Genomic DNA, 19,304 nt, shown 5'->3' with positions numbered 1-19,304 from the left:
ATAAAGTCATTGGTATACCTCACACAAATGCTTACGGAATATTGTAGACTTGAAATTGTACCAACCTAGGATCGATTAATACCACACAATGGGTAATTTGTACAATATGTAAATATAGAGTGTAAGATTTAAGGTTTGCTAGATTGCCATGCTTTTGACTGACCAAGAGGGCATTAAAGAAGTTGTAATTAATAAGTAATTAATTTTGACTAAATGATTTAAGAGAGAGTGATTATTTATCAATTGAAAAATCCAAGCTGCTAATTTAAGTTTTCAGCTGAGTCACAGTAGATTAAGCAACGTAAATATGATTTTGTAACTAGCTGTAAGATTTCATGAATATGTGTTTTACTAGTCATTGCCGATGTACTTAGACGCTGTTTTAAGTTTCAGGCTAGTACATGCGTGTGATGATGGACAGTGTTGAGTTATCCACTGTGATAGTATTAAGGGACTCCTTGAGATTACTCGGGAGTGAGTTTTTCCTAAAGAATTCAGTGAAACGGACGTTCTGGAAACGCCGTCACAAGGGCGAGTGAGATCAAGCGTGCCGCACACGCGGGCGCAACAATACTGGCGAGGCGAGCCGCTGTCGGCTCTTGTGCCGCTGTTGGCTCTTGGGCCGCTGTCGGCATTCTTTGTACTTGCGAGTACGAAAGGCGGAATAGTTTTTCTTCCCGGACAGCTGATGTGAAAGAATTCTGCTGTCAATATTTATGTTTTTTTTCGATCTACTGAATATTATTTTCTTGTTTAGCGTTAAGTGGAATCTCATGACGAGATATTAATTATGAAAAGGTTATGTAAAAATGTGTATTCTACGTAATTAATTATTAATTTGCGTATTTTGATCTACCTGTTTTTATGACCATGTACTCTGATTAATTTTGCAAATAGTATTCCATTTCTCATAGTGTTACGAATTTTAATGATTTTGGAATAGCTAAACCATTTTCTATATCTTCTATGAATTTTAATATGTTGTCAACCTGTTTTATTTTGTGCAAGATGACAGAGTGGAATAAGATTAGGAGTGTCCCCACTCAATTATTATGGTCTAAAAATTGATTTATGATTAATTAGACGAATGCTAAATTTTGTTGATGTTTTGAGCATATGCATTTCCGCTGTTTCTTTTTTGGGACATTTTCTGAGTCTGTTTACGTTACACGAACATCCTCAGACAATGTGGGGCACGTGTAACGCCGGAAATGCATATACTCCTATTTCCATCTATTGTACTATTATTTTTTTTCCTTGTTTTGTTACCTCAAGATATGACATTTCTGTCTCTTTATATATTGTAATTGTTTTACTGTTTGTATATATATATTTATGCACTCATGTCGATGTATAATTGGTTTGTTTCGTAAATGTTATTTGTATTTTTACGCTGGGTCTTGCCTAGGGAAAACTGCTATCGAACGATTACGTCGATAGGTCGTGTGACGAATCAAAGTGTGTAGGATCTTTGGTAGTGTTAACTCTGCCGCGTGGAGCGCGGGCAGAACAGGGAGAGGCTGGCGGGTAGTAGCGAGTGGAGCAGGTGTTGTGTGACGCTCCCGCGAGTTGCCGCGCTTTCGGGGTTTGGCAGCATGTAATTGCGCTCGACTCGCGATGATAGTTTCTGATATGGTGTCGCGGACGGGAAGCATTAGCTGGCGCACATCAAGAGCCCGTTCCGCCTGGTGACCGTGTCGGGAAGAAGGCGCGCCAACATCCAGCTTCTGCAACAGCGACGGCCGACAATGAGTGACTGTCGCCACCTCCTCGATCGACGGCTTCAAACCTTCAATCAACCAACAAGGAAGACTAAAAGCACGTAAAGTTTCAGAACTGTATGGCAGACCTCAGCTTTTAATCTTGTTCCATTTGCCTCGCAAAATTACAGCAACTTAGCATCAACCTTTGTTGGTCATTGTCCCAATTGCATTACCAAGCAGGGTCCCTTCCTTTTCCGAAATGAACCCGAGTGTCGTTGAAATTCAAACGCCAGCATTAAAATAATATAATTAGATTTCACTGCTTTAATTTCAAAGTTCAGTAGCTGGCTACAATATTTAGGTTACACGAGCACAAATTTAGAGTGCGAGTTTTGTTACCATATTTTAGCTTACCTGTGACTGCAGCTCAGCTTGGTACGTACTAAATTTTACTATTGTTAATAGTTCAGAATCATTTAATTCAAGTTCAAAGTAAAATCTCTTGTTTCTAAATTGCGTAGAGTCAAGTTGCTTTTGAAATGATTGTTGAGGTAGTCCAAGACTAACCGTATTTTACTGGATTTCGATGTGCTTCAGAAAGAAAGCTCACTATTAACTTCAGTCACTAAATTAACTTTCGATTTTCCGGTTTTATTAATTCTTTTGCTAAGTTAAGTCAGAGTGTAGCGAAATTTATTACTTCTGACAAACTTTCAGTTTTCACACTACACGTGTCAACCTTCAGTTGCCACGCTTCTAGTGTTAATTATATGTGTAATAACCTTTCTTTTTCAGTTACTATAGTAATTGTCCTTAGGACTGGCGACCGTGATTTCCCCCAAATCTCAAATATCTAATTACCGCTAGTTAATTGTTAACGTAACGGCCGCACATTTACTTTCTTTATTAACTTTACCCCTTTTCAAAATTAATTTCCACCAGTTTCATTTGCATTTTTCCTTTCATTTAGATGTAACCCTTTCCTCCCTCTTTACCGACAGGTTAACTTCGGTGACGATTGCTTTTCCAAAACTCCCATTAGGTACACGCGGTTTCATTTTTCACTGTCATTAAGGTCGATAAGTGAGGGGGGAGGTTACAAGGTTACACTCACTGTTGGGAGGTTACAAGCTTACCTTAATCAGCAATTCCCACATCGATGGATAGGTCGCGGGGGTCCTATCAACTGGCCTGCCAGATCCCCAGATTTAACACCCCTAGATTACTGCATCTGGGGGTGGATGAAAGACATCGTGTACGAAGCTAAGGTGGAAACACGAGAAGAATTGATACAACGCATTTTCGATGCCGCAACGTCAGTAAGGAACGAGCGTCTGGAATTACGGAATGCTACTCGAGAGGTTCACTCCCGTGCGAAACTCTGCCTTCAAAGGCAGGGAGGAAATTTTGGACTCTTTCTTTAATCCACTCTGAATGCAAATGAATGCTACAAAATTGTTTATTATCTGCATATTTGATAGTCAGATCCTACAATAAAAGTTTTTTTTCTGCGATTTTCCACAGTTTTTCACTTATTGTAGCTCCTTCATTTTGGATATGATCCCATTACTTTATTTACATTTTTTGTTCCAAATAACCTAAGGAATACCCTGCAGAAACCGGGGAAGACCTCGTGACTCATCCTGCATGTGCTATGTTGCTAGTTTGAATCCAGGGCTTCCACCTTCATAATACCCGTCATCATAAGTTGTTAGCGCCCATTTAACCGTACAGCCGTCTTCGAGAGCAGTAGAGTGGGTCACAACACTAGCTGCTGGTGAGCCATGGCAGGCTTGACTGCTGTTGTGGCTACCCGCACGACATCACCGCTGAGTCCTGACTTACACAACGACCACAGCCGGCGAAGGGCTGTGTCCGCATTCCTTGCCGCACACTCGCGAGTGCGAATCACCATGCGTTCTATTGCGCCAGAGAAGACAATCCATACCGTAGAATCACAAGAAATAAACATATTTGCGGCCAGCATTGCTTCACAAACGGCTTACGGCGTATGACAGCAACCCACACCAGGTCCTGAACTCGGCCTTCTGCGCGAATAGCGCCACCACGTCACCTGCTCAGCTTCCTCGTCCACTAAAAATCCTAACCGCTATATAGCATCAGACACTGGCGTTTTTGAACAACTTTGAGACATTTGCACGCTTCCTACAGCATCCTGCAACAGAACACTCTCGTCTTCTTTGGATGTTGAAGGGCCGGCCGCGGTGGTCTAGCGGTTCAGGCGCTCAGTCCGGAACCGCGCGACTGCTACGGTCGCAGGTTCGAATCCTGCCTCGGGCATGGATGTGCGTGATGTCCTTAGGTTAGTTAGGTTTAAGTAGTTCTAAGTTCTAGGGGACTGATGACCACAGATGTTAAGTCCCATAGTGCCCAGAGCCATTTGAACCATTTTTTGGATGTTCTGTACTTCCTCCACCAATCCTATCTGATTCATACCCAAAACTAATGAGCAATATTCAAGTAATGGTCAAACAACCAGTTTTTAAGTTACATCTAACCTTCTTTGCTGGTTGGTTATACTTTCTAAGAGTACTTCTGGTCAATCTCACTCTGTCATTTGCCTTAAAATAGCTCTGAGCACTATGGGACTTAAATTCTGAAATCATAAGTCCCCTAGAACTTAGAACTACTTAAACCTAACTAACGACGTCACGCACATCCATACCCGAGGCAGGATTCGAACCTGCGACCGTAGCGATCGCGTGGATCCAGCTGTAGCCCCTAGAACCGCTCGGCCACTCTGGCCGGCTCATTTGCCTTATTCTGCGATTAGCTTTGTGCGGTCGTTCCACTTTAAATCGTTTCACACACATACTCATAGATATTTAGTGGTTGCACTATTCACATTGATTGTTCTGCTACCTTATAAAGACACAATAATGAGTCATTCTCCCTGTTGTGACTTGGCAAGACAGCCAAGTCACTAGGAGAGGAAGCCGAAAGGCACGCGTTTAAGCTCACGAAGGGTGGCGTGAGGTCTGGAACAGGTAAGGGAATTTATAGTAGCAAGTAACTACTGGAATACTTAACTTTAATTCATAAGTGGTGAACATCGGTCTGACGGTACATGCATCACAAGATAAATAGCAATTGATAATGGCGCCTTGCTAGGTCGTAGCAAATGACGTAGCTGAAGGCTATGCTAACTATCGTCTCGGCAAATGAGAGCGTAATTTGTCAGTGAATCATCGCTAGCAAAGTCGGCTGTACAACTGGGCGAGTGCTAGGAAGTCTCTCTAGACCTGCCGTGTGGCGGCGCTCGGTCTGCAATCACTGATAGTGGCGACACGCGGGTCCGACGTATACTAGCGGACCGCGGCCGATTTAAAGGCTACCACCTAGCAAGTGTGGTGTCTGGCGGTGACACCACACTCCCTATTTGTGCACGATACGTTGACAGTCAACTGCCAGTCACTGTTCCAAGTGTCGTACGTCTTCAGATCTTCCTGAGTCTCGCTACACTTTTCTAACGTTGCTTCTCGGAATACAACAACATCCTCTACGAAAAGCGGACGATGCCCACTAGGTCATTTACATATACTGTGAGAAGTTGTAAATTTTCCGCTTTAAACTTCGTGTGTTAATGTACTGCGTAAGTGCACGGAACTAATCACTAAGAAATGTAGTTACTTAAGCTCTGTAGACGTCATAGTGAACAGTTTTCAACATCTCAAAAATACGCTAAGATAAAACCAATCAAAATTATTAATCAAATGAGGTGCTAAATTTTGTATGAATAACTTAACCAAGCCGGCCGCTGTGGACGAGCAATTCTAGACGCTTCAGTCTGGAACCGCGCGACAGCTACGGTCGCAGGTTCGAATCCTACCTTGGGCATGGATGTGTGTGATGCCCTTAGGTTAGTTAGGTTTAAGTAGTTCTAAGTTCTAGGGGACTGATGACCTCAGATGTTAAGTCCCATCGTGGTCAGAGACATTTGAACCAACATAACCAAATTACTTAAATGTCCTATGCTGATTTATGTAGCTAACTTGTGAATCAAACCCAGAATACGAAAAATGTTGCACACAAGAATATATCACAGTTTTCACTGAAACGTACTTTGTATAACAAGAAAATAACTTCCAAACTGAATGTAAGCTATTTGACATAATGACTGATCAGCTGTGTAATCACATTGGTCTGTATGTGCAGTGTAACTGTGTAAGTATGGCCCTGAACTATTCTTGCGCTTGATACGGTAAAAGTTTTCTCTCGAATGTGGAGCACAGTAAACCGCGCCGCAGCAAAGCTACATTAAAATGGTAAGCAAAAACTGATATTCAAAAGTGTGTGTACTGCCACGTGCCACACGGACGTAAGTGGCACAGAATTTCTTTCATGGGAATAATTTTGTGTGCTAATATCCTACAAATTATTTCTCGAAAACGATTGTACAGAAAAGGATTGCTTTATAACTTCACTTTCAAGATAGTGAACAATATTGATGTTATACAAATATGACTGGTTTTAGAAACAATTGTCGGCCGCGGTGGCCGAGCGGTTCTAGGCCCTTCAGTCCGGAACCACACGGCTGCTACGGTCGCAGGTTTGAATCCTGCCTCGGGCGTGGATGTGTGTGATGTCCTTAGGTTAGTTAGGTTTAAGTTGTTCTAAGTCTAGGGGAGTGATGACCTCAGATGTTTAGTCCCATAGTGCTTAGGGCCATTTGAACCATTTCTAGAAACAATTCTGATTGTTTATTCAAAATTTTACTTTAACAAAATGATGTCCATTCCTACACAAAATACGTATTTTGGGGAGGAGAATTAACTTCTCTAGGTGCGAGCAGTGCACGATATTAATGCTGCAATCAAATCTCGGACCACAATTTAACAAGAGAGTGCTAATTACGCACAAGTACGCATAGCTGCGCATTTACACTGAATCACAAGTCTTTACAAAACTCTTTTCAAAATTCGTTAATTCTATCATTGCCATTTTATTCAGATATTGCCAGAAAATCCGTATTCAGTGCTTAGCAGCTCAATTCCACATAAACAGTGTGCTTCCCACGGCACCTCAACTAATAATAATCCCCCTCTCAGCCAGCACCTTCAGGCAGAAAGAGAGTAACAACGCAACCAAAGTTCGCGAATCAAAATGGCTCGCTCTTAAAGTAAGAAGTTAACAGTTCTGTAACAACCAAGATGACACGCACAGCTTACAATGTAACGGTCTTAAAATACTCCCTTTCGTAATTGACTTTTATATCTGAAGATCTCTCTCCGTTAACAACGATTATGCTATGCTACGTCTACTAGGAACTCTTCAGTCCGCTCACATAGCTGCTCTGATATTCCGTACGGTCTTATTTTAATCATTGGGTAGCAGTGTAGAACAGCATCGAAAGCCTGCTGCAAGAAAGGAGTGGTGTCCTCAGCGACAATGAAGTGATTTCCTGGATGGAACCATCCTTGTCTGGGCCTCGAGGTAAATAATGAACGGGGGGTTTTCGCTAGGTTAATTGGATCGCTATGAATGGTCTTGAGCTCTCAAGTAACACCGAGGGGCGGCCGTGCAGAGGGTAGGCGTCAGGAAGCGGCCGTGGGGGTCACGCAGGGAGGCCAGATCAGCGGCTCGGCAGACTCCCTGCATCAGGCCGTCATTAGGCGCGACCTCTCGCCGGTTAATCATCAGCTCGGATCATTAGCCTCCACCGAGGCAGAGCCCGGCCGCCCAGGATGGCCAGGAACAATTGCGTGACGGCGCTTGCAGGTATTGTCACAATTAGAGCGCTAACGAACTGCCCTCTTCACAGAGGGACCGGTGATGCACTTCACGCAGCCCCAAGGGTGGAGATCTCGTGTGGTAATTCGCAGAGGGAAGCCGCCTACAGATGACGGGACTCGGAACTGCTGAGAGAGGGTTGTCCTCTCTGCTTTGCCCACCACTATCCAAGTGTTGAACATCCTCGGCAGATATAACGCAACAGTTCGTTTTTACGTGGTACACTACTGGCCATTAAAATTGCTACACCAAGAAGAAATGCAGATGATAAACGGTTATTCATTGGACAAATATACTAGAACTGACATGTGATTACATTTTCACGCAATTTGGGCGCATAGATCCTGAGAAATTAGTACCCAGAACAACCACCTATGGTCGTAATAACGGCCTTGATACGCCTGGGCATTGAGTCGAACAGAGCTTGGATGGCGTGTACAGATACAGCTGCCCATGCAGCTTCAACACGATACCACAGTTCATCAAGAGTAGTGACTGTCGTATTGTGACGAGCCAGTTGCTCGGCCACCATTCCCCAGTCGTTTTCAATTGGTGAGAGATCTGGAGAATGTGCTGGCCAGGGCAGCAGTCCAACATTTTCTGCCTCAAGAAAGGCCCGTACGGGACCTGCAACATGCGGTCGTGCATTATCCTGCCGAAATGTAGGGTTTCGCAGGGATCGAATGACGGGTAGAGCTACGGGTCGTAACACATCTTAAATGTAACGTCCACTGTTCACGTGTCTAACAGAATGATCAATACGTCAAGAAATAAAGGAGTATATTATTTAATAAAGTAGTTTACTCACATATCAATAACGACAGATTAATTCTGAATATGAAAAGTCTCAAACAGGAAGAAATCAGATACGGGGAAATAGTTTCACATACTGGGTAAATAAATTCTGGATATTCGCGAGTCGTGGGCTTTACTTACTTTCACCCTCAGTCCTATCCTTTTGCTAGGGATACATATGTACAGACATACATTTGTGTAGTGTGTATGGATGCTTATTACAGCGTGAGTCTACCACGAATTAGTATAAAAATAATAATCAGTAAAGAAATAATGTGTAGACTCCAAAAATCAGATAGTATTGAACATGAACGGGAAAACATTAAAAACTTTGAACATAGCTGCTAAGGTTCAGTGATCGTGTCAGAATTATATCAGAAACAAATAAGCCCTCGTTCACAAATATTAAGTCAAAATTGACCAGGTTTCGACGCTACTATGAGCGTCGTCTTCAGGATTAAACTAACTGTTCTAAAACATATTAGGTATATAATACATTAATAAAATTAAAGTTTGTACTGACTGGAAAGAGATGCAGTACTTACAAGTCACATTTTAAAAAATCTAAGCCGGAAAGGCGACGTCATGAATAGTTGTCAATGAGATGGCGAGCCGCTAAGGGCTGCTCGTACTTGAGTGAACAAGGGTTGCAATAATATGTTTTAGAACAGTTATTTTAATTCTGAAGACGACGCTCATAGTAGCGTCGAAACCTGGTCAATTTTGACTTAATATTTGTGACCGAGGGCTTATTTGTTTCTAATATAAACATTAAAAACGTAATTAGAACTGCAGTGAGTAAAGTGTTACGTAAACAGAACAAAGCAAAAGGGGGAAATGAGACGTCTTTTAGAGAAAATAAACGTAGGAAACAGTCGAGATAAAGAGAAAACTATATGCCAAGTGCCTGCAGCACCCAATTCAGGAGGATAAGGAAACATGCTTGAATCAAACAGCGAAGGTGAAACAGGCAAGCAGGGAGCTACATCAAGATGGATGGCATAACTTTGTAATCACGACTGGAAAAGATGTCAGCGGGAAATAAACAGTTGCGTATAAAATAGTAAGACAGCTGAATAAGTAGAGACAGATGTGGCAGGTACTATATAAGAGGCGATCATAAAGTTCCAGGCGAAGGCCGTACAATTGAGAGTCGGTATGCTAATCAGGCGACGTCGCCGTGTCCATTGAGCAATCACACCCACCGACGCACCCTGCTGAAGATACCAGTTTTGCAAAACTGCTGCGTGAATAGCTCCGTAAATGCCTGCTCCACGGCCTCGTCCGACAGTAAACTTCGACCCTCCACGGCGTTTTTCTTTAAGGTCTTGAAGGCGACATAATCGCACGGGGACAGATCAGCACTATATGGCGGGTGCTCGAGTGCGTCGCACTTGACTTGCAGTAACGTCTGCTTTACGACTCTTTGCGATATTTGGACGTGCGTTATCATCAAACAACAGCACCCCTTGGCGTACCTCTTCACAACGGTGGTTTTCGACGTACGCCCTCTTCATTCTCCGATGAACCTATGTTTGTCCTATGGCAGCCGAGAAAAGAATAACAGCTCTTTCTTCGTGTTTGGACGCAAATAGTGACAACGGCGCCATAGTGCATGTTTCCACATTTACCGCAAGTTCGTTGGAAATACATGAATGCCACACTAGAATCTGGCCCCCATGTCGCTGTATCTACACTCCTGGAAATTGAAATAAGAACACCGTGAATTCATTGTCCCAGGAAGGGGAAACTTTATTGACACATTCCTGGGGTCAGATACATCACATGATCACACTGACAGAACCACAGGCACATAGACACAGGCAACAGAGCATGCACAATGTCGGCACTAGTACAGTGTATATCCACCTTTCGCAGCAATGCAGGCTGCTATTCTCCCATGGAGACGATCGTAGAGATGCTGGATGTAGTCCTGTGGAACGGCTTGCCATGCCATTTCCACCTGGCGCCTCAGTTGGACCAGCGTTCGTGCTGGACGTGCAGACCGCGTGAGACGACGCTTCATCCAGTCCCAAACATGCTCAATGGGGGACAGATCCGGAGATCTTGCTGGCCAGGGTAGTTGACATACACCTTCTAGAGCACGTTGGGTGGCACGGGATACATGCGGACGTGCATTGTCCTGTTGGAACAGCAAGTTCCCTTGCCGGTCTAGGAATGGTAGAACGATGGGTTCGATGACGGTTTGGATGTACCGTGCACTATTCAGTGTCCCCTCGACGATCACCAGTGGTGTACGGCCAGTGTAGGAGATCGCTCCCCACACCATGACACCGGGTGTTGGCCCTGTGTGCCTCGGTCGTATGCAGTCCTGATTGTGGCGCTCACCTGCACGGCGCCAAACACGCATACGACCATCATTGGCACCAAGGCAGAAGCGAGTCTCATCGCTGAAGACGACACGTCTCCATTCGTCCCTCCATTCACGCCTGTCGCGACACCACTGGAGGCGGGCTGCACGATGTTGGGGCGTGAGCGGAAGACGGCCTAACGGTGTGCGGGACCGTAGCCCAGCTTCATGGAGACGGTTGCGAATGGTCCTCGCTGATACCCCAGGAGCAACAGTGTCCCTAATTTGCTGGGAAGTGGCGGTGCGGTCCCCTACGGCACTGCGTAGGATGCTACGGTCTTGGCGTGCATCCGTGCGTCGCTGCGGTCCGGTCCCAGGTCGACGGGCATGTGCACCTTCCGCCGACCACTGGCGACAACATCGATGTACTGTGGAGACCTCACACCCCACGTGTTGAGCAATTCGGCAGTACGTCCACCAGGCCTCCCGCATGCCCACTATACGCCCTCGCTCAAAGTCCGTCAACTGCACATATGGTTCACGTCCACGCTGTCGCGGCATGCTACCAGTGTTAAAGACTGCGATGGAGCTCCGTATGCCACGGCAAACTGGCTGACACTGACGGCGGCGGTGCACAAATGCTGCGCAGCTAGCGCCATTCGACGGCCAACACCGCGGTTCTTGGTGTGTCCGCTGTGCCGTGCGTGTGATCATTGCTTGTACAGCCCTCTTGCGGTGTCCGGAGCAAGTATGGTGGGTCTGACACACCGGTGTCAATGTGTTCTTTTTTCCATTTCCAGGAGTGTATTACCGAAATCGCAGTCGCTCTACATTGGGTATACACTGAGCTGACAAAACTCATGGGATAGCAATGTGCTCATATATACACATCAAAAAAAGTTTTGCATCACCCCGGTTCCAAGAACTCCTGTAGATAGACGTTGACAGTGGATATTGTATCACAGACGCAGTCCCTTTGACTGTTCAGACACGTCACTAAACCCGCCCAAAGATGTAAACAACCATGCATGAGCAGCGCCTATTAGACTGTGAATCAGTTCCAGTCGTTCCACCAGGAAGGAGGTACACGTCTCGTGTTGTCTGTAGTTCAACCATGCCTAGACGGTCAATACCGTGGTCCGATCGCGTCCGCATTGTTACTTTGTGCCAGGAATGGCTCTCAACAAGCGAAGTGTTCAGGCGTCTCAGAGTGAACCAAAGCGATGTTATTCGGACATGGAGGAGATACAGAGAGACAGCAACTGTCGATGACATGCCTCGCTCGGGCCGCCCAAGGGCTACTTCTGCAGTGGATGACCGCTGCCTACGGATTATGGCTCGGAGGAACACTGACAGCAAGACACCATGTTGAATAATGCTTTTCGTACCACCACAGGACGTCGTGCTATGACCCAAACTGTGCGCAACAAGCTGCATGATGCGCAACTTTACTCCCTATGTCCATGGCTAGGTCTGTCACTGCAACCACGACACCATGCAGCGCGGTACAGATGTGTCCAACAAAATGCCGAATGGACCTCTCAGGATTGGCACCACGTTCTCTTCACCAATGAGCGTCGCATATGCTTTCTAGCAGACAATCGTCGGAGACATGTTTGGAGGCAAACCTGTCAGGCTGAACGCCTTAGACACACTGTCCAGCGATTGCATCACGATGGGGATTCCCTGCTGTTTAGGTGTGGCATTATGCGGGACCGACGTACGCTGCTGGTGGTCATGGAAGGCGCCGTAACGGCTGAACGATAAGTGAATGCCATCCTCCAACCGATAGTGCAACCTTATGTGCAGCATATTGGCGAGGCATTCGTCTTCATGGACGAAAATTCGCGCCCCCATCGTGCATATCTTGTGAATAACGTCCTACAGGATAACGACATCGCTCAACTAGAGTGGTCGGCATGTCCTCCAGACGCGAACCCTGTCGCACATGGCTGGGATAGATTGAAAAGGGCTGTTTATGGACGACGGGACGCACCAACCACTCTGATGGATCTACGCTGAATCGCCGTTGAGGAGAGGGATAATCTGGACCAACAATCCCTTGATGAACTTGTGGACAGTACGCCACGACGAATAGAGGGATGCATCAATGCAAGAGAACATGGTACTGTGTATTAGAGGTACCGGTGTGTACAGCAATATGGACCACCATCTCTGAGGGTCTCGCTGTATGGTAGTACAACATGCAATGTGTGGTTCTCATGAGCAATAAAAAGGGAGGAAGTTAAGACTAAGGTGATCCAAAAATTTTTTTGATGTCTGTATAAATAGCGATAGTGTGGTGTATACGAAGTATAAAGGGCTGGTGCATTGGCGGAGCTGTTATTTTTACTCAGGTGATTCATGTGGAAATAATGCTGACTTGATTATGGCCACACGCGGGCACTAACAGACTCTGAACGCATGGGTCATTTCATTTCAGAAATCGTTAGGGAATTCAATAGTCCGAGGTCCAATTCGTCAAGGGTGTGCCAAGAATATCAAATTTCAGGCATTAACACTCACCACGGACAACACAGCAACGGCTTTCACTTAACGGCCGAGAGCATCAGCTTCTGCGTAGAGTTGTCAGTGATAACGGATAAGTAACACTGCGAAAAATAACCGCAGAAGTCAATGTGGGGAGTTATGACGAACGTACCGGTTAGGATAAACTATAAACTCCGTCCGAACAGGCCATGAGCGCCCAACGGTACCAACCGGCTTCCGTGTCATCCTCAGACCATGGGCATCACTGGATGCGGACATGGAGGGGCATGTGGTCAGCACAACGCTCTCCCGGACAGCATACGAGACAGGAGCCGCTACTTCTCAGTCAAGTAGCTCCTCAGTTTGCCTGGACTGAGTGCACCCCGCTTGCCAACAAAGCTCGGCAGACCGGATACTCACCCATCCCAGTGTTAGACCAGCGCGACAGCGCTTAACTACGGTGATCTGTCGGGAACAAGTGTTACCAGTGCTGCAAGGCCGTTGGCATCGGTCAGGACAGTGCGGCGAAATTTGGAGTTAATGGGCTACGGTAACAGACTACCGGCGCGAACGTCTTTACTAACAGCACGATATCGCCTTCAGCGCCTCTCCTGCCCTTGTGACCGTATCTGTTGGAACCTGGAAGACTAGAAAACCGTAGCCTGGTCAGATGAGTCCAGATTTCAGTTGGTAAGAGCTGGTGGCAGCGTTCGAATGTGGCACAGACCCTATGAAGCCATGCACCCAAGTTGTCAACAAGGCACTATGAAAACTGGTGGTGGCTACATTGTAATGTGGCTATAATTTCGCATCTTACAAGCACTCATAGACATACTTCGCCATGAGCTACAACCACAGTTAGGTATCATTTGATAGGTTGTACATCGTATATACAGGGTGTTTCAAAAATGACTGGTATATTTGAAACGGCAATAAAAACTAAACGAGCAGCGATAGAAATACACCGTTTGTTGCAATATGTTTGGGACAACAGTACATTTTCAGGCAGACAAACTTTCGAAATTACAGTACTTACAATTTTCAACAACAGATGGGGCTGCGGTCTGGGAAACTCTACAGTACGATATTTTCCACATATCCACCATGCGTAGCAATAATATGGCGTAGTCTCTGAATGAAATTACCCGAAACCTTTGACAACGTGTCTGGCGGAATGGCTTCACATGCAGATGAAATGTACTGCTTCAGCTGTTCAATTGTTTCTGGATTCTGGCGGTACACCTGGTCTTTCAAGTGTCCCCACAGAAAGAAGTCATAGGGGTTCATGTCTGGCGAATAGGGAGGCCAATCCACGCCGCCTCCTGTATGTTTCGGATAGCCCAAAGCAATCACACGATCATCGAAATATTCATTCAGGAAATTAAAGACGTCGGCCGTGCGATGTGGCCGGGTACCATCTTGCATTAACCACGAGGTGTTCGCAGTGTCGTCTGAGGCAGTTTGTACCGCCACAAATTCACGAAGAATGTCCAGATAGCGTGATGCAGTAATCGTTTCAGATCTGAAAAATGGGCCAATGATTGCTTTGGAAGAAATGGCGGCCCAGACCAGTACTTTTTGAGGATGCAGGGACGATGGGACTGCAACATGGGGCTTTTCGGTTCCCCATATGCGCCAGTTCTGTTTCTAGACGAAGCCGTCCAGGTAAAAATAAGCTTTGTCAGTAAACCAAATGCTGCCCACATGCATATCGCCGTCATCAATCCTGTGCACTATATCGTTAGCGAATGTCTCTCGTGCAGCAACGGTAGCGACGCTGAGGGGTTGCCGCGTTTGAATCTTGTATGGATAGAGGTGTCAACTCTGGCGCATGAGACGATACGTGGACGTTGGCGTCATTTGGACCGCCGCTGCAACACGGCGAACGGAAACCCGAGGCCGCTGTTGGATCACCTGCTGCACTAGCTGCGCGTTGCCCTCTGTGGTTGCCGTACGCGGTCGCCCTACCTTTCCAGCACGTTCATCCGTCACGTTCCCAGTCCGTTGAAATTTTTCAAACAGATCCTTTATCGTATCGCTTTTCGGTCCTTTGGTTACATTAAACCTCCGTTGAAAACTTCGTCTTGTTGCAACAACACTGTGTTCTAGGCGGTGGAATTCCAACACCAGAAAAATCCTCTGTTCTAAGGAATAAACCATGTTGTCTACAGCACACTTGCACGTTGTGAACAGCACACGCTTACAGCAGAAAGATGACGTACAGAATGGCGCACCCACAGACTGCGTTGTCTTCTATATCTTTCACATCACTTGCAGCGCCATCTGTTGTTGAAAATTGTAACTACTGTAATTTCGAAAGTTTGTCCGCCTGAAAATGTACTGTTGTCCCAAGCATATTGCAACAAACGGTGTATTTCTATCGCTGCTCGTTTAGTTTTTATTGCCGTTTCAAATATACCGGTCATTTTTGAAACACCCTGTATGAATAATTAAAGGAGACTGACATTGTCACATATGCCTTGTAAATAATTGTTAACGCTTATTGCACGAAAGGGGAAGGATCGCCTTCATTATCAGAACGGCATAATGGATGATTGCCTATACTAATACAGGTTGGAACGCCAGTGAAGATGAAACGGCAGGCAGAACTCAAGCTCTGGGTGGAAGGCCCGCACAGGTGTTGGTCCTGCTTAAACACAGGAAGTAGCTAGACGGACGTCGTGGCACCTGAGCTCTGGAGCACAATAGGGTGACGGCCGGTCGCTATTGTAGTAGGGGCCGGAAGGATTACCTGATAATACTTCCGAACGCTGAAAATCTTGGAAACAGGTGAGAGGAAGGAAGAAGCGGGACCTCGGAAACCACACAGGCTGGGTTATTTCCAATGATTTTTACTCAAAAGAGTACCATTGTACAAGTATAGGTTTTTCCTCGCAAACTTTCCGCGCTGGACGACAAAAGACTAAAATATGGTTGGTCGGCGTTCGGAAGAATCTGTAGAGAGAGAGAATATTCCGTGGTTCCGGGAATATGATTCGTTTTCGGAATCACGAGGGTGGGGAGCCGAGCCTTGCTGGGAAGCCATCGGTGAGGAGACGAGGTGTTCCGTTGTGAGCGCCCGTGTGTGACGGTCGCTCGATATCAGCTTTGTTGGTACAGACGGACTTGCTGTCTTTGCTCTCAGCAGAGTTAGAACAGTTAGGCACTGTACTGTTGCGAACCTATACAATTTCTGGACTTCACGTCTGGGTTGGAAGTAGTCGTGTACACAGCATTCAGTAATTGAGAGCACTTCTGCCTATACTTACGTTGAGACATTATATGAACCCCGTCCTTGTGGCTAGGAGTTCACGTTTATCGTCTGTAAAACACAGAGAGCAGAAGACAGTTTTAGAGTATATTAGTCAGAGAACCGCCTTCTGCCGTCCTAGTGTCTGAAAGAGTTTATTTGTGGCTGGAGTTCTTCCATCATCGCAGACGAGTACGAGAACCATCAGTTAGCCACACAGCACGCAGTACATTCGGTGATATCGCAAACTGCTTCGGCTTAGGCTTATTACGGCTATAAAGCTAAACAGCTGTGATCACGTTAGTTTTTTCCACTGAGATTCCACACCACTGTAGATCATCTTTGAAATTAGTGTCTTCTAGTGTTTGGTACGTAGATGATGTCAGTCATTTCGCGTTTGTGAGATTAGCCCGCGCAATCATAATAAGGGGCAGACTTGGGCAATTGTTTAGTAATTTTAGTTAGGAAATATAGACAACTATACTTAAAGGTTTGATTTTAATCTATAATAAACATATATTGAAAAACAACGTTTATCATTAGTAGTATTAGTTGCCTTCGTCATTCATTTATGTTTAGATTGTAATTTATATGGTGTAAAGAGAATTAGGGGATCCTAAGATCTGCTTCAGGGGGTAGTCAGACGGGGCCAAATCATCATTTTAGCGTTTATTATTATCTGTTGCGCACATTCATTTTTAAACCCACCTGGAATAGCTTCTTGGACCGTAACAGCAGGGGCTGTGTTTATATGGAATAGACTGGATCCTCTGGTCCAACTGGACAGATCGTTGACTTGAAATGGTTCTGTTCGGTACTTTGAGACCATTTGCAGCCTTTCATGGACTTCGTGTTTCCAAACGACGACGTCATTTCACCGGGCCACAATTGTTCGTGATTGCCTTAAATAATCTGGACAGTTCGGGGGAATTATTTGGACACCCAGATCGCACAATATGAGTCCCATGCAACATTTATGGGACATAATCGGGAGGTCAGTTCGAGCACAACATCCTGTACTGACATCACTTTCGCAATTATGGACCTCTATAGAAGCAGCATGGCTGAGTATTTCTGCAGCGGACGTCCAGCGTCTTGTTGCAGCCCCTACCACGTTGAGCCGCCGCATTACACAGGACAAGAGGAGGTCCGACACAATTTTGGGAGGCATCCCATGCTTCTTGTCACATCACTCTATGCTGCAGCCGTGACCTCAGACTGAAACGTTCTGATTGCTCCTTATGTGATTAAGAACAAAGTTGAAACACGTATGTATTCATTACCAGCGATGGCGAGGCATGACAGAATCTCTGACCAGAGAGTTATTTATCGTTGCTAGTCTGCGCTTGACCGCGCGAGTTCAAAAAAATGGCTCGGAGCAGTATGGGACTCAACTGCTGTGGTCATCAGTCCCCTAGAACGTAGAGCTACTTAAACCTAACTAACCTAAGGACATCACACATATCCATGCCCGAGGCAGGATTCGAACCTGCGACCATAGCGGCCACGCGGTTCCAGACTGAAGCGCCTAGAACCGCACAGCCACACCGGCCGGCTAAATTAATGCAGATGAATAGGATAAAGAATTCTGTAATGTTTGAATACTCCATTGGCAGTGTAGCGCTTGACACAGTCACGTCGATTAAATATTTGGGCGTAACATTGCAGAGCGATATGAAGTGGGACAAGCATATAATTGCAGTTTTGGGGAAGGTGGATAGTCGTCTTCGGTTCACTGGTAGAATTTTGGGAAGATGTGGTTCATCTGTAACGGAGACCGCTTATAAAACACTAATACGACCTATTCTTGAATACTACTCGAGCGTTTGGGATCCCCATCACGTCTGATTGAGGGAGGACATACAAGCAATTCAAAGGCGGGCTGCTAGATTTGTTACTGTTAGGTTTGATCATCACGCGAGTGTTGAGGAAATGCTTCAGGAACTCAGGTGGGAGTCTCTGGAGGAAAGGAGGCGTTCTTTTCGTGAATCGCTACTGAGGAAATTTAGAGAACCAGCATTTGAGGCTGACTGCAGTATAATTTTACTGCCGCCAACCTACATTTCGCGGAAAGACCACAAAGATAAGAAAAGAGAGGTTAGGGTTCGTACAGAGGCATGTTGTTAAAGTGGTCTACAGTCCTGAGACTGGTTTGATGCAGCTCTCCATGCTACTCTATCCTGTGCAAGCCTCTTCATCTCCCAGTACCTACTGCAGCCTACATCCTTCTGAATCTGCTTAGCGTATTCATCTCTTGGTCTCCCTCTACGATTTTTACCCTCCACGCTGCTCTCCAGTACTAAATTGGTGATCCCTTGATGCCTCAGAACATGTCCTGCCAACTGGTCCCTTCTTCTCGTCAAGTTGTGCCACAAACTCCTCTTCTCCCCAATTCTATTCAATACCTCCTCGTTAGTTATATGATCTACCCATCTAATCTTCAGCATTCTTCTGTAGCACCACATTTCGAAAGCTTCTATTCTCTTCTTGTCCAAACTATTTATGGTACACGTTTCACCTCCATACATGGCTACACTCCATAAAAATACTTTCAGAAACGACTTCCTGACACTAAAATCAATACTCGATGTTAACAAATTTCTCTTCTTCAGAAACGCTTTCCTTACCATTGCCAGTCTACATTTTATATCCTCTCTATTTCGACCATCATCAGTTATTTCGCTCCCCAAATAGCAAAACTCCTTTACTACTTTAAGTGTCTCATTTCCTAATCTAATTCGCGATTGGATGATTGACTGATCTGGCCTTGTAACACTAACCAAAACGGCCTTGCTGTTTTGGTACTGCGAACGTCTGAAAGCAAGGGGAAACTACAGCCGTAATTTTTCCCGAGGGCATGCAGCTTTACTGTACAGAGGCATATAGGTAGTCATTTCTCCCTCGTCCTGTTTCGGAGTGGAACAGGGAGAGAAGATGCTAGTTGTGGTACGAGGTACCCTCCGCGACGCACCGTATGGTGGATTGTAGAGTACGTATGTAGATG

This window comes from Schistocerca piceifrons, chromosome 1 (genome assembly GCF_021461385.2).
Source record: "Schistocerca piceifrons isolate TAMUIC-IGC-003096 chromosome 1, iqSchPice1.1, whole genome shotgun sequence".
In the NCBI taxonomy this organism is placed as follows: Eukaryota; Metazoa; Arthropoda; class Insecta; order Orthoptera; family Acrididae; genus Schistocerca; species Schistocerca piceifrons.
Note: the sequence above shows the minus strand (reverse complement) of the source record.